This window comes from Tenrec ecaudatus, chromosome 1 (assembly GCF_050624435.1).
Source record: "Tenrec ecaudatus isolate mTenEca1 chromosome 1, mTenEca1.hap1, whole genome shotgun sequence".
Taxonomy (NCBI): Eukaryota; Metazoa; Chordata; class Mammalia; order Afrosoricida; family Tenrecidae; genus Tenrec; species Tenrec ecaudatus.
Genome location: NC_134530.1, coordinates 153,815,556 through 153,837,913, shown reverse-complemented (window position 1 = coordinate 153,837,913; position 22,358 = coordinate 153,815,556).

Below are 22,358 nucleotides of genomic sequence, written 5' to 3'. Positions count from 1 at the left end.
TCCGATCTCTGTGTGATTTTGAATTTTGTTGTACATTTTCCCCCTGCCCATTCTGCCGAGGAATTTCGGTGGTCCTGATCAGAGTAGTCTAATGTTACTCTGATCATGTAGTTCTTCTGATCTCAGGGTAGTGGAGACTCTGGGTCATGGCACTTGGTGAGTAATGACTGGCACCCAAATGCTGGCCAGTGGCCATGTACAGGGCAGCTCTGGTCTTTTCCCTGCCTGGAAGAAAGAAGAATGGAGAAAAGCGAAGATGCAAAGAAGAAAATTAATAATTTGATTTCTGTACTGCTGCTTCCACAGACATGCATTTCTTGATGACTCCAATATTTTCTCTGTTTATCATGAATCTAAAGATCTGATCTATCTTACTTTTTTCACAGTTAGAGTTTTTGGTCTTAGGGCCTTCTTTCTTGCCCAGCAGTCACAAAAATGTTAGTTATATTTTATTTCACATTTTAAAAGTTGGAGTTTTTACACTTTCTTTTACATCTAGATTGGATGTGATGTATAGAATAGGCTAAGAATCCAATTGAACTTTGTTTCTTACATAAATTGGCCCAGCACTCTTGATTGAATAATCCATATTTCTGCCATTGATTTTAATGGTATCTATGTCCTATATCAAAGTTTTGTGCATGTGCATGTTTATTTCTGTGTTCTCCATTTTATCTAGTAATCTATTTACCGACTTGTCTATTCCTACAGCTTTAGAATAAGTATTGATAATGACAGGACACCAATTCCAACATCTTCCTCTTGAATAGTGTCTTGCCTTTTCTTATCTCTGTGCACTTAGGTAAGCATTTTTGATCAGTTTGTCAAGATGTAAAGCCAGATGGAAGTGCAATTGAAGCTGCATGGACTCAATCAATCAATTTAGAGATACTTGACATCTTTATGCTAGTGAATTGTTCAAGTCATGAACAAAGAAAATATTTCCATTTATGTAAGCTTCCTTTCTTTCAATACAATTTTAAAAGACTGCATACAAGTCTTGCATATTTTTTGCTCTTGCACATTTTTTGTTAGATGTATTCTTAAGTATATTAACTTTGCTGCTAATATAAACGGGTCCCCTCTCTAAATTGTTTTGTTTGTTACTGGTGCATAGCAATACCATTTGTTTCCATTATCCCCAGTCACCGTGCTAAATGCTTATGCTAGTTCTAATTCTAGCTTCTGTTCAGCTATTTGACTTGATCATTTCCCCTATTTGCCTTAGCTGTGCTATGATTAAGAGCAAGTTTCAGAGTCCCTTCTGACATCCTCTTTAACCTTTTCTTTCTTTACTTTTTAAAAAATGAGCTTTTGCTTTCTTCATGATGTTGTTTGTGCCCCTCCACCACCACCCCATAGTTCATCAGGTCTTCTGTCATTATTGTTCAATGTGTCAAGTCTGTGTTTGAGATGTTCTCGAAATTCAGGTGGGATAGATTCAAGGTCCTATTGTAGCTCCCCTGGACTTGTTCTTATTTGCTTCAGCTTTAACTCGAACTTACATATAAGCAATTGAAGGTCTGTTCCACAGTTGGAACCCTGGCCTGCTTTTAGCTGCTGCTGTTGAGTTCCTGTCTTGTCTCTTCCCACAGCTATAGTCAGTTGAAATCTGTGTGTCGTCCCGGGAGAAGTCCAAGTGTACAGTCACCTTTTGTTTTGCTGGAAAAATGGTCGCTATGAGTTGGAATCAACTTAATGGTGGTGAGTTTGGTTTTTTAGTACCCATCATCATGATTTGGCTACCTTGGGATATATTTTGACTTTTATTTGTAGACTTTGTAGTTTTAGATATCTGACTTTCTTCAATGGTAGAGATTGCTGATTTTTCTGCAGAGATACACATCATTTTTTATGCTTCCTCATTTTTTGTTTGTTTGTTTTTAAATCATTTATTGGGGACCCATACAACTCTTACCACAATCCATATATCCATCCATTGTGTCAAGCACATTTGTACATTTGTTGCCAGCATCATTCTCAAAGCATTTGCTTTCTACTTGAGCCCTTGGCATCAGGTCCTCGTTTTCCCCCTCCCTCCCCACTTCCCCTTCCCTCATGCACCCTTGATAATTTATAAATTATTATTATTTTTTCATGCCTTACACTGCCTGATGTCTCTCTGTCCCCACTTTTCTCTTGTCCATCCCTCAGGGAGGGGGTTATATGTAGATCCTTGTAATCAGTTCCCCCTTTCCATCCCGCCTTCCCTCCTCCCTCCTGGTATCACCACTCTCATCACTGGTCTTGAAGGGATATCTGTCTTGGACTCCCTGTGTTTCCAGTTCCTATCTTTACCAGTGTACATCCACTGGTCTAGCCAGATTTTTAAGGTAGAATTGGGATCATGATAGTGGGTAGGGAGGAAGCACTTAGGAACTAAAGGAATGTTGTGTCTCATCGTTACTACACTGCACCCTCACTGGCTCATCTCCTCTCCATGATCCTTCTGTAAGGGAATGTCCAGTTGCCTACAGATGGGCTTTGGGTCTCCAATCCACACTCCCCCTCATTCACAATGATATGAGTTTTTTGTTCTTTAATGCCTGAAAACTGATTCCTTCGGCACCTCGTGATCACACAGGCTGGTGTGCTTCTTCCATGTGGGCTTTGTTGCTTCAGAGCTAGATGGCTGCTTGTTTACCTTCAAGCCTTTAAGATCTCAGATGCTACATCTTTTGATAGCCAGGTACCATCAGCTTTCTTCACCACATTTGCTTATGCACCCATTTGTCTTCAGCGATAGTGTCAGGAAGGTCAGCATTATGGAATGCCAGTACAATAGAACAAAGTGTTCTTGAATTGAGGGAGTACTTGAGTGGAGACCCAATGTCTATCTGCTACCTTAATACTAACCTGATAAATATATTCACATAGATCTATTTCCCCATCCTCATATATAAATATATTTACATATGTATATGCCTATATTTAGACCTCTATATGCCCCTCTTAGTCTCCTACTTCCTTCCTCTATTTCCTTTTACTCTTATCTCACTACCATGCTCAGCCTTCATTTGAGTTTCAGTAATTCCTCTAGGTTACAGTGCCCTTGATCAAGCCCTACCAGGCCTCTTATACCCTCCTTGCCACCGATTTTTGATCATTTGTTGTTCCCTTGTCCCTGGATTTATTAACACCACTTCCTTTCCCCACCTCCCCCTCTCCCATAAGCCCCCAGAACCGTCAGTCCCATTGTTTTCTCCTCCAGATTGTTTATCCTGCCTATCTTATCTAGATAGACCTGCAGAGAAAATAATATGCACAAAAACAAGGCAGAGCAAAACAAAACAACAAAAGAAAAGAAAAGAAAACAACAACAACAAAACCAATGACAAAAAAACAAAAGCCTATAAATAATTCAAGATCTGTTTGTTGGTCTTTAGGAGTGTTTTCTGGTCGAATCTGATGGGGTGCCACACCCCAACGCCAAAATACATTTTTGGTATTCCTTTGGGACTTCCTTGCTCTGGTCCCCTTGCTTTTCTGTTGCACGCCCTTAGTGTTTTGTGCAATTCCCACACTGTGTCTCCAGTATTGTCCTCTGTAGGGCTCTGGGTCAGTGAGCGATGTCATGTTTCACAGTGGGGCCGCCATATGCTCTTCTCTGTGCATTAGCTGCTCTGTATGGGGATATCGTCAAAGCTTGGTGGGCCAGGGCATGCTCCACTTTCTCTTCCTCCCCCTTCATTTGTTCCTGGATACACATAATTTTTTATTTACAATTTTGTATTTAATACAAAATTCAAAGTTCAATGATGTAGAGAGTCAAAAAGTTTTCCTATCCTGCCACCAGCCACTCAGTTCCCTTCCTGAGGCTGCCTCAAAATCATTGTTCCATGCCAAGACTATTGTTTTATGCAGGGCAGCATTCCTGTAAACTTGCTGCAAAGCATTGGTGATTTGGAGGAAAACCCACTTGAGTTTTGTGAAAAATCTGATATTAGCTCTGTCCTCAAACACATATTCCCCACCCCTCATGGCATAAAACGTGTTCTTTTTTTTTTAAAGGTACCCTTATGAGACTAAGACAAGTGTTTGTCTGAGAGCACTTGTCTGCAACCATCCATTGATCACAGAGACAAGTTTAAATATGATTGGTTTAGGATAAACCTGTGCGTGCATGAACCGGAACCCGAGTAGAAATACTATTTGACTTATCCTTGTATTTCATTGATAATCATTTACTCCCTTCACTTTACAGTTATTGGCCTTTGTATGCAGTGCAACTGGACCTCAACTGGCTGCCAGAATTATAGCCCACATTTTCTTTTTTAACTGTCTGTCTTTCTACCACATGGTGTGTTTCTCTCTAGATACACACTACAGATGGAAAAAATAAAGGCTGCTCCATCTTTTTAAAAATAATTTTTGGGGCACGTAATCTAAATATCATACAATTCAATAGTTCAATCACATCAAGAATTGTACAATCATTCCCATGATCAATTTTAGAATATTTTCCTTTTTTAAATGGCTTTTAAAATTAGTTGTGTAATCACAATCAGTTTTAGTGCACCCTTCTCTATCCCCAATACATTGTTTGCTCCCCCAACCCTCTCACCCTTCCTATAGCTCACCCCCACCCTTACATCCCCTAAAAACCCTTATATCAGTTGTTATCGCTGTGTATCTACACCTTCTGTGCTTCACAAACTGGAAAACCCAACTGAAACAATAAAAAACAAAAATAAAGTGGCAAGGATAAAATAACAATAGTATAAGGATAAAAATGCAAATAATGAATAAGAAAAAAAGGACCACCATCGATATTTACAAAGCCAGGGTTTTGTCATGGAACAAAAGGACCATTTCAGTTTGGGTCACGAGGGAGGTCAGCTGACTGTGCATCAAGGTGGAGTCAGCATGATCAAGACTCATTCATAGTGAAGCTGTCTCAGACCCTTGCCCGTGGCTAGAGAGGATCTGCCAGTGGCTTACTCTGCCTACATACGCTGTAGATGGTTTTTGGGCTCTGACTGTCCTCCGTAGCCTTCTACAAATTGGTGTTCACAATTTAAGCTCTGACATTTTCCCCTTGGTCATATTTGAATTTTGTTATTATCATCTTTTGATCACACAAGCTGGTGTACTTCTTCCACGTGGACTTAGTTGGCTCCTCACTTAGATGACTGCTTGTTTGAATACAAGCCTTTCAGACCCCAGACACTATCCTGATTAATGGCCAGGCACCATTTGCTTTCTTCACTACACATTGCTGTAGCACCGTTATCTTCAGTGATCAAAACGAACTGTTCTTGGGTTGGGCTAGAGTTAGACAGGAGCCCAGACTCCATATGTTTGTCCCTGGGATAGGCATGACTCAGGTTTATTTTGGCGGTCGTGCTATGACAAAATCAAAACCCTATAAGACCAACTACCCCAACTACAGCAACAAACCAACCAGCAAACGAACAAAATAGACAAAAGAAAAACAAAGAAACTAAAGGCAGGCAAACAAAAGAGTAAAACATTGTCAATCCTTTCCTTGGAGAATAAGGGGACTGCACTCATATCACCAATGTTTTCAACAACATAGCACTCTGGACACTGTCAGGATGAGGAGTCAATGCCAGTACAGTTCCACCGTGACCCACAATGCATGAGCTGTTGCTTGTGGAAGCTACATAGTCTCGTGTCAACTTCATGGTATTCAGATTGAAGGGGTGGAGTCTAGTCTGTCAATCAGGTCACAGCCAGATGACGCCTCCTTGTGGGCCTGGCCTTCTCCTGAGGATTCTGGAAACTTCCTTTCTTTCTCCCTGGAGGTGGGCCACACCTTTATCTTCCTGTGGACAAGGTCTGGGATCTTCTTGCATTTGGCATCATTCCAAGTGGAAACATGAGTCTGAAGAAGAATTTATGGACTAGAATCACACATATGGGTTAGTATCAGACTTATGGACTTGACCTGGAATGGGCTGGGATGTTTTCTCAGTATACAATTGCTCTATGATATAAAGTTCTCATATATATATATATCTGGATTTGCTTTATCTAGTCAACCCAGACTAACACATTGTTCTACACAGTTTGATCTCCCATTAGATTGAGCTCTGTTTACCCTACACATGGGGACTGGTGCTGGGGAAAATTTTCTGGGTCAATTCTTCCTAGTTCAGGTCCCTGCTTAACAGATAGATCAAAATCTGTCATGTCACTGCAAGGGGCATATCTAGGCACTAAATACATAGTGATTCTGGGTCCTTGCCCATTGGACACCCACCAAGCTGGGGTTTCCTCCAAGGCCCAATGACTACCACTTCCACCGCCCTGGGGCAACTACTCTCTGCTTCCTCTTCCATGCCAGTACCCAAGTCTTCATCCAAGGGTGCAGGCAACTTCACATCAGGGCTCAGTTCATTCAGCCAAGCCTTTATGCTAAGCCCTTCTGGTATAGCCCCTGGGTTATGCCATGTTGTCTGCAAAGTCAACACCCAAGGTCATCGTGGTTCTTAGTCCATGGTGTGCTTCACTGAGGCTTGGGTAGAAACGTATTTGTAGTGTTTACCTAGGAACATAAAATCTGGTCCATTGTTCCCCTAGGTTCCCTATAACCATTGTTTAGCATCCCTTCCTGATGTGAAGTTACTTCTTCCCAAACACCCACCATACTCATCAACAGAACTATCAGCATCTCCTCCAAAACGTAGATGTTCCTCTCCCCTGCTCTTGGCTTGATTTGCCAGCAAGGTTCTCCTTCCATTCCTATGGAGGGACCATTGATTTGTCCCCGCCTTGTATCGATGTTGTATAGCCTCAAGTGAATGGTCTTCTCCCATTTTCCTCACTTGAAGGAGTGAACCCTGACAATGTGAGGTCTCCTTCTTCAAGGTGACTCTTGTGACATGTGCAAAAGGGAGGTGTCTAGTAGGTAGCCAACTCCCCTTTTGTTCAAGAAATTGTCCCCAAGATTTGTTTAACTAGCGTTTCTCCATATAGTAGTGGACTCATACAATACTTGTCCTTTTGTGATCGACTTACTTCACTAAGCATAATGAATTCGAGGTCTGTCCATGTCATGCAGTGTTTCATCACTGTTTTTTAGGGATGTATAGTATCCCAATGCATGTTCTGCTTTTCATTTTGAGAGCTCAACCATACCCATAAAACTTCATTCTATTCCAGAATCCAGTTTTTCTGCACAGAAGGGTATTTTGGAATAGTAGCAGTCATAATTCCAGAAGCAAGTGACTTCTTTTTTCTCTTCTGGTTTGTCCTTGTATGTGTGGATATCTATAATGTGTGTGTGTGTGTGTGTGTGTGTGTGTGTGTGTAGAGAGAGAGAGAGACAATATGTGGTAAAGAGACAGTTATGGGTCTCCCAGCTTGATAAAAATTATAAAAATAATTAAATGAATTATATAGATATATATATCTCAGGAAAAACAGACACTTCATGACCTAAATTCTTTTTGCCTGCTACATTCATTCCAGCAAATCTTTTTTCTCACACGTCTTAAATGAGCTTGTTTGTCCTAAAGACTGCAAGTCCATTCCGTTTTTCCTTCTCTTTCTTTGTAGCCACTCAGGTCAATATTTAGGTCAAGGGGTAAGGCATCTGGAGGGATTTTTGTTTGTCTTTAAGGCATCATGCTGTGATTAGTTACAGTGACTTCGTCAGCACGTCCACCCTGGCAGAGCATTTTCTTAAAGAATGATGCCATCAGCGAAAGCGTTGATCTGTTGTGTTGCTCCGTAACAATGCCAAGTGCAGAGATAACAGATTTGGGTTACACAGCCATTTGTGTGGTCCACGGCACTGTGCACTAATTATTTTTCCTCCTCAATTGAGTTACTTTCTAATTAGCGCAACAGCTGCTGTTTCAACTCTTCCACAGGTCCTCTAGCACCCGGACACCCTTCTCCCAGAGGGCAATGCAAACACTTGGGTTCCCTCCGTTCCTTTCCCAATCTTGCCCACAGACTCAGACAGATGGGGGGGTTCCTCCTTTTAAACCACCATGTCTCCACTTGTTCTCAATCTCACTCATTTCTTTCTCTAGCCTAATACCCTGTTCTTCACTTTGTCTGTAGCTCTCCCTTTCTGGTTCATTGTTTCTTTCCCTCAAGTCTGAGTGTGCTCACTTGGCCTTTAACCGTAACCATCCCCTTTTGCTCAGGAATGTTTCCTTTGTCCGACCTTGTTGTTGTTTAGTTGCCATGAATGGAGTCCACCCCCTGGCAAGGCTGCACTGCGGACTAGAAGACTCTGCAGTTTTCAAGCCTGTGCCTTTCAGAAGGTCTCAGATCTGTCGTCTGGAGGCAAGGCTGGGTGGGGGTGGGGGGTGGATGTTTTGTGTCACACGGGAACCCCCTTGCATATAAGGGCAGTAATGACTTCTCATTCCTTTTAGCCTCTGGATGCGTTTACATACCTTCCTGGTCTCCTTAACCCGGCCCACGCTTCAGGCGGTTATTAGCCTGTTAACTAAGATCTATTGCATTTGAGCATCTGAATAAAATTCTGCCTTCAGTTAGGACTCTGTCGGACACACCTGGGACCTCAGCTGAGTTGCTCAGTTATTCTGAACATCAACGGAGTCTTCACCTATTTAAAGACAAAATGGGTATAACTATACAAGATTCTTGCAAAGCATAGGAGAAAAAGGAGAAGTGAAAATTTAGCTCTAGTGAGTATTAAATTCTAGTGGTTATTAATGTTTTATCATTTGTATTGTGTCGGCTTTACTTACATTGCTCCACTCACCAATCTATTGACAGGAGTACTTAAGTAAGAAAGCAATTTAGGAGGTTTTAAAAATATATCTATATCTATTATCTCTCTCTCTCTATCTGTCTATCCATCTAAAGAAAATGAGTACCTGAATTCAGGAAATCATGAGCAGCGGATTCAAGAACAAAATAATTATTATTAACATATACCAGACTATTATTGAATAGACATTCTCAGGTGGTTTCAATCCTATTATCCCATTTTTCACAGGCGTAAAGAAACCCCGGTGGCGTAGTGGTTGTGTTTGGCTCCTAACTACAAGCTCAGCAATACAAAGCCACCAGTCACTCTAAGGCGAGAGATGAGTCTTTCTGCTCCTGTAACGATACAGCCTCAGAAACCCACAGGGGCAAGTGCACTCTGTCCTATGGAGTCACGATGAGTAGGACCTGACTTGATGGCAGTGAGTTTGGTTTTTGCTTGGCCACAGAGGTAAGTATGGCTCATGCAGGCATACCATGTGGCTCTGTACTGCAGCTTAGCGAGGCGAACTCCCTCACTAGCAGAGCGGGGCTCTCTCTGCTGACACTCTCTGGAGAGGATTTAAGTCAGCATGCATTTACTCCGTTCCTCAATCTAGCTGGACCTCTGTTAGCAAGGCACAGCACAGATCATTTTATAGACTCCTGACAAGCGCTGACCAAATGGTGAGCCCGCCTTTTACTGACTACTTTGCTCTTATTGCTACTTGCTCTCAAGCCAGCCCGGGATTCACGGTGATCCCATTTGTGATTCTTCACTTTTTCATGAATTAATTTTCAGAAGTAAATGACCAGGTCTCTCTTCCTAGTTTGTCTTAGTCTGGAAGCGCCGTTGAAACCTGCTCAGCATCCTGACAACGGTGGTGTCTGTAATAAAATGTGGTCATCGTACATGGAGAGTGAGAATTCTAGCATTACACTATCACAGTTCACTGCTGCCGACCTTCTGTGCCCATTTGACAGGCTTCTGGGTACGTTCATCCTCAATAGATCTTGAATTTGCTCATCTAGATAAATCTCACTGTTTCCAGCATGGCCGTGCTGACCTTGGGAGACATCCCTGAGACCATTCTCACTTAACTTTTATTCTTTCCCATCATTTTTGTTTTGTTTTGTTTTTAATCTGACACCAGCTCAGGAGTGGGAGACACTTCTCCAGTGTGCCAGAGCACATTAACACCACTCCCCTTTTTACTGCGAGTGAGGAGTCCCTGAGCGGCACAAAGGGTTACGTGCTCAACTCCGAACTGAACGTTGGTGAACCCCCTAGCGAGATGCTTCCCAAATGTCACAGCTGTGGAAAACCTACAGGGAATAGTTCTACTCTGCAAGACATGGGGCAGCCATGCTGAGTCAAAACTGGCAAGATGGCAACGGGTTTAATTTCCCCCGAGAGCTGGCAGGCCCTGTGATGTAGTCAGGGTAGGAATGTTATTTCTGTCTGGCCAAAGCGATATACAGCCCTCTTAATTAATAGTGACTGAGGAGAGTTTCATTCCACTGGATGAATGTCCCCATCCAAAGTGGTTATGATTCATTTGGGGAAGCGAGATTGAAATTTATGTCGCTCACAAATGTTTTCCGTATTCTAAGACAGCAAAGCACAGGCTTGCCATATGGACTCTTTGAGGACTCCATTTGCATCAGTATTAGTAGTATTCGCATGTCACGGAGGCCGTGTGATCCCATCCGCTGCGGAGGTCTGCAGGCCACTCCTCAAGGAGCCTCGCTGGTTTCACGTGGTCACCTCTCAAGCATGCCAAGCGAGTTTGAATTTGTGAGTTCTCCGCTTTGTGGCTTATGCCATTCAACAAGAATCTTAGTTCTATGATAAATAGAGCGTCATACGATGCCAAACATGGGAGCACATTTTATATTTCACTGGTCTAAGTTTAATCTGAGTATCCAGTCATTTTGACCTGCATGACTCCATAGCCAGTTGTCCTGCTGCGAACCTACCCTTTCCAGGCCCGGGTGTGGGTGCCAGGCAAAGGTTTCCCCCTCTGACAGAGAGGGGCACAGATGTCCCAGAGGAAGCAAGGACTCTCCACAGGAAGAGCAAAGCAAAAGGAAGGATTGCTCAAGTCTCCTCAGGAAGACCCGGCTGACCAGGAGGGTCTGGAAATGCCGCCTCCACCTTCCCAGAGAGGCAAGAGCAAAGGGAGTGAAGTGTACTGTGTGGTTTCTGAAGGAGTTAATTGAGGAGCCTTGGAAGAGGTCTTTGACACACAAGGAATATAGCAAGGCTGTTCTGCTCTCCACTGCAGTTGGCTTGGATATTGTCAGCAAAGCTGACTCATCCCCAAAAACTTCCGTGTGTCCTCCACATCTACTATCTTTATAACAATGCCCAGCCTTGGCAGAACCTTCCAGAACCTGCTGCTGTTGTTATTGTTAGTTGCCATCAAGTCGGATCCCACTCAGAGCCACTGTGTGTCCACCAGAAGGACACACTGCCCGGTTCTGTGCGCTCACCACTGCAGCCATTGTGCTAATCCTCTTTGTCGAAGCGAAGGCCTTCTTCTTGTTCGCTGCCCCTCCACTTTACCAATCATGATGTCCTTCTCCAGGGACTGGCTTCTCCTGACAACCTGCCCAAAATATGTGAGGTGAAGTCTTGTCATTCTTGCCTCTAAGGAGCACTCTGGCCTTACTTTGTACTTCTTCCAAGACAGATTTGGTTGTCCTTTTCCCAGTACTATAACTGAAGTACATCAAGTCTTCTTTAATCTTCCTTACATACATATGAGACAATGGACAATACCTTGGCTTGGTCAGACACACCTTAGTCCTCAAAGCACCATCTTCGCTTTCCAATACTCTGAAGAGTTTCGTGAAGCAGATTTACACAATGAACACACCTCTTTATCTTTTGACTGCTGCTTCCATAAACACTGATTGTGGAGCTAAGCAAGACAAAATCCTTGGCAACTTCAACCTTTTCTCCATTTACCATGATGTTACCTATTGGTCAGGAGTGAGGATTTGGGTTTTCTCCACACTGCAGGCTGCAATCCTTGATCTTCATTAACAAGGGCCTCAAGCACTACTTACTTTCAGCAAGCAAGTTTGTGTCATCTGCATATTGCAAGTTGCTAATAATCCTTCCGCCAATCCTGATGCTGCATTCTTCTTAATATAATCCAGTTTCTCTGATGATTTGCTCAACACACCAATTGCATAAGTATGGTGAGGGAATACAGCCCTGACAAACACCTTTCCTGATTTTAAAACAGGTAATATTTCTTTGTTCGGTCTGCACAACTGCCCCTTGATCCATGTGCAAATTCTGCATCAGCACAATGAAGTGTCCTGGAATCCCCACTCTTCTCTAGGCTAGCCGTATTTCAAACATCAATTGGACAGCAGCTAATAACGACAACACTGAGAACAGATGAGGATCATGGTCCGAGGCATGACTCCAGGTAAAAGAGGCCATGAAAATACCGGGTCTGCCTGGAAGGCCTGCTTTTTTCAACTCCATAGTTCTAGGGCCTTAAAATTACATTCACCCTAAATTCATATGACTGGGACCCATTAATACTTATGTAGTTGACTAGGTTAGAATAGACTTTTAAATGAAATACTCAGACTATAGTTTACCAAGGGAGCTGTTGAACATTTGTATTAACTAGGGGCCCCTGACCTTTGCCAATTAGTTAGCTTATCTAACTCCATAGGTTTAAAGGTAATTCTATGGAAAATAGGCATAAACTATCATACTTCAAAAAAATATCCTACTACAGATCATTAGCTTAGCTGATATTTCAACTAAGTTTCATGCAAGCTTCCTCTTTAACAACTTGTAGGTCTTTATCAATCTGATATTTTACATGGGAGCAGACTCTTTTAAGAGCTCATGTAGAACTGCTTTTAGACAACCATCAACTGTTGCTTGGAATACTATAATAGTTCTGCTCTCCACACTGAAATCAGAGTGAATTTTTCTAAAACAAATGTGGAATTATGTCATTCCACTTCCAAAAGCAGTTCAGTGTTCCCCATTGCCTCGGGACAAACTCCAGCTCCTTAACATGCGGTTGCAGAGTAGTGATTTGGACCAACTTAGTCAAATAACCCTTATTCTACTCAAAAAGTTCAGATGGATTAAGCATTTTTAAAGCTACATTCTTTTAAAAGAGGTGTGTATTGTATTTGTGATTGGGTGATGTTAATCGCAGAGGCCTTGTTGGTGCAGTGGCAGACTTAGCATCTTCCAGGCATGACACCCTGGGTGATTCCTCACCAAAGCGCCTCATGCACATCGACCTCCTGTCTATCAGGGGTGACTTACCATATTACTATGGTTCTGAGCAAGTTTCAGAGGAACCTCCATACCAAGAGACTAGGAAGAAAGGCCTGGTCATCTACTTCTGAAAACCAGCCTATGAAAACTCTAAGGGTCACAACACTAAGATCCTCAGCTGATATGAAGTTGGTTTAGAAATGGACAGTGTTTTACTCCATTGCCACGGGGTGACCATGACAACAGCTAATAACAACCACATCAATCAAAGAGGAGGAAGTGACATACTCTTTACCACACTCCTTTTCTCCCCCATGGTGCCAAGGCAGAATGACTCAAGGTTTGGGCATTTTTATTCCTTCAAGGCATTTGGCTGCCATGGTTCTGTGTTAGTGGACTCTCCCACAAGATCTTGAAATCTCCAACCTAGGAGAATGGGGTTGAGGCAAGGCACAATCCACACAGGCTGGATGTTACATCAACCATCAGGATCCTGGTCCACAAGTAAGTCTTACCACTGGTTTCTAAAGTGGGCACTGCCACCCTCTGAGGGGTGCTGGAACGGCCCAGGGAAGTGCTGCAGCAGTAGGGACCGGTGCTTTATCCTGGATTATGTGTGACAGTACCAACGTATTTAATTGACAAAGGGGGTGCTGGATAGGTTTTTTTCTGTAAGGGGGCAATCGACCAAGTAAGTTGGGGAACCTATCACGCTTAGGCTTTTAGAATGTGCTCCCTCCCTATTTCTACCGTCCTCTGACAGGGCTGTGTTTCTCCCAAACTTTTCCTTCTACAGCTGAGTATTTCATGTAGGATTTATCTTTTGCTGATTTGTTTCATATAACTAAGTCAGGAAAGGTCTGGTCAGGATCAACTCAATTACTTATTTGGAATTCATAGTCAGTGATGAAAAATATTCTGGTGACAAGATTTGTTGACATGTAAAAATCGTTGTGGCTCATTGCATAGTTTACATGCAGCCATGTGGTTTTCATTTCCCTTGCATCGATAGTCAATGCCCGTGGAGGCCGCAGTCGAGAAATCCAATGATCTATTGCATTGGGCAAATCTGCTGCAACCGACCTCTTTACAAGGCAAAGGTCAATTTGAGGACTGAGGTGCACCAGACACAATTTGTGGCATTTTCAATCCCTACATATGCGTGTGAAAGCTGGCCAATGAATAAGGCAGATCGCAGAAGAACCAATGTATTTGAATTGTGGTGCTGGAGAAGAATATTGACAGTACCGTGGGCTACCAAAAGGACAAACCAATCTGTCTGAGAAGAAATACATCCAGAATGTTCCTTAGGATGACAAGACTTTATGTGACTTGCTTTGGACACCTCAGCGGGAGGGACCGGCCCCTGGGGAAGGACGTCGCGTGTGGTAAAATAGAAGGTCGGCACAAAGAAGAAGACCCTTCAGGAATGGATTGACACAGCATCTGCAACTCAAAAGTGACAGTGGTTTTGAGGACAGCGAGGATCCAGGAGGCATTTCCTTCTGTTGTGCACAGAGATGCTGTCCGTTAGAGCTGACTCGGTGGCATCTAACAATAACCACGCATGTAGTCAGGACGACTTTTCAAACGTCTCAATTTTGCTTCAGCTACTTTGATTGGTTCTCTGTCAACCAGAGGTCCGGCAGCGCGTGATGATTTAGGGCAGCTTTTTTCCGAGCACAGAGAGTGTGTGGTCAAGTGCTCTCTTTTTTACTAGCTTTTGTGTGCAATTGGCCTTTTAACCTATTGTCATAAAATAGCCATTATTTTAACATTAGGATCATTGTTTTGAGCAGATGGTTTCCAACTGACGAAGCATGCCAGTTATCTGAGCGCCAACGGAGCAAAGTGTAATTTAATTGATTGCCTAAGCATTGAGCTGGGAGTCCTGGGTAAAGGAGGGTCGCTATCTCGTTTAAGAAGAAAGAACATGTTTTGAACTGACCGTGGTAGCAATTGTACAATACCGTTTGATGTGATTGAACTAAGGGATGTCATAATATATTTAAAAGTTCCCAATAAAATGATAAATAAAAACAATTGGGAGTCCTGGGCACGTAGCAGCACGCATGCTGCTAACCAGGAATTCAGCGATGGGAACCCGCCAGCGGCTCCAAGGAGAAGGATGAGGCTCCCTGCTCCCGGAAAGATTTACAGCTTCAGAAACCCAGGGCCCATTCTATTCCGGCCAACGGGTTGTTATGGGTCATAATTGACTTAATGGCAATGAGCTGGTTTTAAGCATGTAAATTGCTACTGTTTCATCCTGGTGTTCTCCCTAGAAAGCTGTATTTTCTCCAATGAGTCCTTCCATCAGAATGCTTTTGAGATTTCCCTTGGCCAACTCTGTAGGAGTGGTTGTGGTCATTTTTTTCCCATCAACGTCTTTGCTTCCTTTGCATAAAAGACCTTCTAAGGCAGCAGCTCTTAGGTCTTTGCCTACAACAAGATCACGGAGGACTAAGTAATAAAGCACAGATTGCTAGGCTCTGCCCTGAGACTCTGATCCAACAGGCGGGGCCCAGGAGCTTCCATGTTGTCTAACAAGTTTCCAAATGGTACTAATTCTGCTAGTCTAGAGATCACACTTTGAGAATCACGATTTTACAACTGGAGAAGATGGGTCTACCCCTGATCACGATCACATTAGAGGAGACCTTCAATACATACATCTGCTTGGGTCCTCATCAACACCTGATTGGGAGAAGAACCGAATAAGCAGGATTATCCATCAGCTGTCTACTGCCAGGCAGCCTATCTACCCCACTAGATTGAGTCCCAAACTCAAATGCCTACGCGGCTGAGGAAATGACTAACAATGATACACAGTGGAGGGAGGAGAGATCGATGAGAGGGTTTATATTCATAAGCTCATTGTTTATGAGGCAAGATCCTTGCTGGCACCTGCGGTTATGCATTGGACAGCTAACGGGTAAGTTGGTGCTTCAAACTCACCAGCTCCTCTGAGGGAGAAAGCGGAGGCTCTCTGCTCCCATAAAGACAGCCTTAGATATCCTATAGAGAAGTTCCTCTCTGTTCTATAAGGTTTCTATACGTTGAAGTAAACTCAATAGCAGTGGGTTTTTGTTTTCGGGTAAATGCCAGGCACCGTGGGTGACACTGTCCGGTAAGCTAACTGCAAGGTCAGGGGATCAAACCCACCAGCTGCTCAGCAGGAGAACAGTGAGGCTATCTGCTAGCATAAACATGTACCGCCCCAGAAACCCTAAGTAGGATTTCTATGAGTCAGAATCAACTTGATGGCTGGATAAAGTGTAGGTATCCACTTTTGCAGTTCCCCTGGCTGGTTCAGTGGTCCCGGGGGCGGGATAGCCCACTTTAGGAGACACTGATCTATAGCATGGTGGCAGAGGTTGGTCCTGCAGCAGCCTCCATCACTGGTAAACTACATAGCATTTTCATGCTTCAGTGTCATCGTCCTTACAGTTAGTTAATAAACAACCTATTTCATAGGATTGTTATGATAATTACATCAGTTAAACTATATAAACAATTTAATGGTGGTGTAATAAGGAGTCGTTAGGTGGCACTGAGTCGACTTGAATCCCCTGAAGCCCTGTGGGTAACAGAACGAGGGAGGCACCGCCTCATCCTGCTTCATCCTCACAATTTTGGTGCCTGATTGAGCTCATTGCTAAAGCCACCGTGCCAGTCCGTCTTGTCTTGTCCAGGGTCAGTCTCTTTGTCAGTTTCTAACAATATTGCATATTTGACCATAGAAGAATAAAGATTGAAAGCTTATTCTCGAGCGCTATAGGCTGGATGAACCCCTGACACTATTATCATGCCACAATCATTAAATCCTGAAGTCTTCTTAAAGGCAGTCAGTACTTTGGAGCCCTGGCGGTACACTAAGGAGCGCCAGTGGGGCAAGGTCTGCCATTCAAAACCACTAGCTGCTCCTCAAGAGAAAGATGAGACTAGTCTTTCCTAAAGAGTCGCCGTCTCAGAAAGCCACGGGAGCCTGTCCTAGAGGGCTTCTGGGAGTTGGCACCAGTCCGATGGAGTGAGTTTGGATTTGTGGTTTTGATAGTACCATGGGCTGCTAACCACAAAGTTCAAACTCACCAGCCACTCCTCAGGGGAGAGATGAGGCTGTCTGCTTCCATGAAGGTTCTCTGTCTTGCAGGGTTGCTATTAACTGCAATCAGCTCAATGGCAGTGGGGTTTAAAACTATTATGTAATGTATTAAAATAACATGACGCATTTATATAATATCGACTATGTGACGAGCACTAGCCATTGCTAGAAAGGGACATCATGCTTGGTAAAGCAGGCCCGTGAAAATAAGATAATGCCGCAATGAGTTGGATTGACCCAACAGCCGTAACAATGAACTTGAACATAGCAAAGAGGATGATGGTGGCACAGGCACAGAGCGCGCTCTGCTCTGCTTTGTGCAAAGCCGCCACGGGCCATAGCTCACCCAATGTCAACTAACGATAATGACAGTTGAAGCACAGGGCGCTTGTTCAGTCATTTCATCCTTACCACAACCTTATGAGCGAAACGCTACGGGGCCGAGAGGTCGAATTCGCACAGCCACTGAGAGGCAGTTAGACTGCAGTGCGAGGCGGTCTGGCGCCAGGGTCCTGTCTGACCCAGCCTGCTTTGACCCAGAGGCATCCCGCTTACTATCTGTCTACAGGCAGCAGAAACCACTGCCCGGCCTGTTATTGCCATGCGGAAATATGAATATGAGTCTTGCTTTACTTCGTCTTCCTCCCCCCCCCCCATTTTATGAGAAACTAGACATCTAGATGTGTGTGTGTGTGTGTGTGTGAGAAATCTGTGTTTTAGCATGGCATGATATTAATATCACTGAGTGCCTCAAGGAGAACACATTTCTGGGCCACTTTTGGCCATTGGGCCGTAAACGCACAAGATCCGCGCCTCCCTAGAATGAAGGGAGGGGGAACGAGGGGCCAGTGTCCCGTGGGACATGGCTGGGCAGAAGCAGCTATGGTGGGTGCAGGCATCGCAGCAGCCTCGGGACGGTCAGCTTCTGTCACGACAAGCACTCCTTCAGCGCTTCCTCTGACCTTCCCTTTCTTACCCCTCCCTCCTATGCTTTCTCACACCAAGCCACAGACGCTCCCGCCTTGCCTGTTTGTGCTCACTGCTTCTCAACTGGTCCTTCTTAACCCTCTGCCTCTGAGCCAATTTCATCTCATAGAAACCCTACCAGAGAAGATCGACTCCTTGGGGTTTTCCACGGCAATACGTCTTGATGGGAGCAGCTGCTGCATTTGAGCCACCAACCTCCGGGTCAGCAGTCTCGCTCCTTAAAATCACTGCACCACCAGGACTTCGTCCTTCTTAATTTCTAAAAGAACAGGAGCGCAGCATCAGCAGGTGCTTTTATTGTCATGAAAATTCTGATTTCTAATGAAGAAGCCTCAGTTCTCTTTCCATACGAATATTTACTGCAAGGTTCGCCGTAAGAGGAAGACACCGAAACCAGCTAAATCTTCCTCCAAGCAGAAGAGGCAGGGCCATGACTGGAATTCCAGCTCGCCTGCCTGTCCCGTGAAATCAGAGGCATTGAGCTTTGGTCCATGTCATGATCACAGCTTGACCCTGTTCTATAGGGTCACGATGAGTCAGTATGACTCTATGCAGTGAGTTGCTGTTACTTGTTCTAGACGCGCAGCCAGCACGCTTCTTGGAAGAGACGATGGAGAGGCTTCACCTCACGTACTTCGGGCATGCCATCAGGAGGGATGAGCCCCTGGAGAAAGACATGGTTGGTAAAGCAAGGGGGCAGTGAAAAAGCAGAAGACCCTCAGTGAGTAGATTGATACTGTAGCTGCAACAATGTACTCAGTCAGACCAGTAGTCTGAGGACGGTGCCTGCCCTGCAGGGTTGTATTTGGTTGTACATAGGCTCACTCTGAATAGGAACTGGCTCCCTGGCACCTAACAACCGTAATAACACTTGTTCCACCTGGATCCGGTTAGTGGTTTCACTGTTTTGCTATTGGTTAGCTTCAAGACCAATCTCCCAAACGCAACTTCCAAATTCATTCAAGGCTTTTCCATGCTCCAGCCCCACTAGACCACTGATCATGGCCATAGAGCACATCAGTCAACAACTTAGTGGAGGGTGAAGAAATCTTTGTGCAGACGTGTTAATTAGATTCTGAAGCAATTTCATCAATGTCCACAAACTTAAACTATGTTAAGTTCCCTTGATGTAAGATGTGTGGCTTCACTTGTACTTTCCAGCTTGTCTCCTGTGTACAAGTGTTCTTGCCCCACTCAGCAATTCCGTGTCAGTTGGTTAAATATGTGCATTGCTTCCTGGGGTGTGGTACGTGTAAGGACACCAGCTAGTCTTCCCTGGGGAAGACACTTCAAAAATGCATGGCTTGCGCTGCAGTGTAACTCCTCAGACCTCAAATCTGTTAAGGACTTTAATGTGCAGACACTTGATAGCGTACATCTTAATGCACATGGTTTCTAACCCAAAGGTTGGAGGTTCAAATACACCCTGATGTGCCTCAGAACAAGATCTAGTGGTCCACTCCTAACCAGGCAGACACTGAAAACCCTCCGGTGCACAGAGCTACTCTGACATGCACAGGGCTGCCGGGAGTTGGCATTGACTTGATGAGCAACTGGCTTTAATGCTGTGGAAGAGCTCATTACAGGAGAGAGAAAGATATATATATATATATATATATATATATACAGAGAGAGAATATATATATATATATATACACAGAGAGAGAATATATATATATATATATATATATATATATATATATATATATATATATATAGAGAGAGAGAGAGAGAGAGAGAGAGAGAGAGAGAGAGAGAGAGAGACATACAGACACAGACAGACAAGCAGACAGAAAGTAAGTAAGGTATCCAGGAAAAGCGGGAAACAGGCAGCTTTCATAGTCTTAGAAAAGTCTCAAAATATAGAAATAATGGATTTGAAATTTCCAGCAGCCTCTGGCTTTTATTTAATTTCTACAAAAGAATTATTTGGTTCTAGATTCTCTTCCATGGCAAATAAGATGGCAGGTCACTAATCTTCACAATTTACTGTGCTGTAGTCTAATCTACTACAAAGGCATGGCACAAACTCATCCATTACTTCATCCCTTCCATGATGAGGGGACACAGGAGTGGTCACGTTACAGGGAAGATTACGAATGTCCTTCAAGAGCCCTATCATGTCTTGCTGTGCTAACCATGATCTAGGCTGGTCTCATCCAAACCTAGCGCTTTATAATTCATACAGAGGTGAGTGGGCTCCGAGGGGTTGGTTTTCAACAACCATAAGAAATCAGATGCCAATGTATCTTGGTTCTCCTTGAGAAATGAAATAAAAATACTCAGGTTAACTGACCAGCACAACTTCCCAATTGAAAACTATACCTGGAAAACCAATTCATCGTCAGAACGTTCCTTGATGGGCATGGGACTGGAGCCAGGCGGTGGGCCGGACGGAGTTGTGAATGCCCGCAGCATCCATCTCCATCTCCCCAGGAGACAGGTCTGGAGGATGGCACACTCCACTTTAGCTTCCTCTTTCTCTAGACTCTTCTGTTAACCTTTCTTACCTTGGTTTGGCAAATCTCACCAACAAGGCACAAATTTTCTTCTTCTACAGCAGTGGTTCTCAACCTGGGGGTCGCGACCCCTTTGGGGGGTTGAATGACCCTTTGACAGGGGTCGCCTAAGACCATCAGAAAACACATGTTTCTAATGGTCTTAGGAACCAAAACACCGCTGCTCCTCACCGTCTCCAGGCAGGTCCGCCCACATGCAGACACACCCACATAAGAGTACCCCACATGAAGATTGTTACCCATGCTATACCATGCTTCAAGACAACATTTCATTTATTTGTCATTAGAAATAAATATTTCACAATATATAATTATATTTTGTTTTGTGATTCATCACTGTGCTTTCATGATGTTCAATTTGTAACAATGAAATACATCCTGCATGCCAGATATTTACATGATAATTCAACACAGTAGCAAAATTACAGTGATGACGTAGCAACGAAAATAATTGTATGATTGGGGGGTCACCACACCATGAGGAACTCTACAAAAAGGTGGCAGCATTGGGAAGGTTGAGACCCACTGTTCTATGTCTTCCGTAGATTCCCAGGCTCTGTTCTGCCCGATTACATGGAAACATAGCCAGTCCTGATGGCAATGGGTGGGGGTTGACTCAGTAGCAGTGGATTTGGGTTTGGGTTTGTAAAAGACCTGTGATGAGGGTGGTGATAAAGTCAGCGGTGGAAGGGTCCCCTCCTAGGCTGGAGAGGTGGTTTGGCTCCTGGCTGCTGTGTCTCGTGCACAGCCACCACTGAGCAGCGCAGGATAACGCGTCACATTGGGGCTGCACGGCTTTCAGGAGTTTGTGACTTAGGACAACTAGGAAGAACGGCCTTATGGCCTTTGCCCCAAACGGAGTCTGTTGAGACCCTGGGGACCACAGGAATGCAAACTACTACCAACTACATGGTCTGGGCATTGTTTTAGTTTGCTGTGCCCGGGGCCTGCACGAGCTGGAGCAGCCAGCAACAACCACTAGGAATCCTGATGTTATTTACTATTCCATATATTGTGCATTTACTTTACTAGTTTGCCCGTGTTGGATAAATCCATCCCCACTACTTAAGTTTTCATACAGAGGGATATTCATTAGGATGACACAGTTGTCCTCCCCCAGGGAAGGACATAATTTACCTTATAGGTGAGTCTAAAAAGGGATACTGAGAATGGGTGATTCTGTTTCTTCTGGGTCTGCAGGTTGGTCAAGGGGGTTACCCTCTACTGTGCTCTCCTGCCATCAGGCAGCAAGCAAGAAGGTCATTGAGTGGGTGATTAGGAGCAGAGAGCTTTTTTAACTCAGAGGAATAAAGGTGTACAATTATTGGACCCTTCTGTGCACACCTTTCTCTAAGTGTGCAAGTGCAAGTACCCAGTGCCCGATGAATGGATATCTGAGAGCCGTAAAAGTAGAACAAAAGCATGCTTTCCCATCATTTAAGTTCTGTTCAGCAATGACAAATGACCTTGCTCTGAGCAGGGATGAACTTGTGTTTGAAGAAAATATAAATGACATTTTAATTACTGAACATTTTCCAGCACTCATCTTGGCTCCTTAATGACATCAAACCAGTCGGCCTGGAGTCCATCTCTACTCTTGGTGACTCATGTGAACCATGGCCCGGCATTTAAAAAATGCGACTGCTAATACTGTGTCACCATCCTCACCACTGATTTCTCGAACTTTCATCAATCCATAGAATATCGTACCCATTATTCAAGGATCCCCCATGCCTGCTTTCCCACGTGTCCCAATAACCTCTGAGCTACTACACTTGCAGTC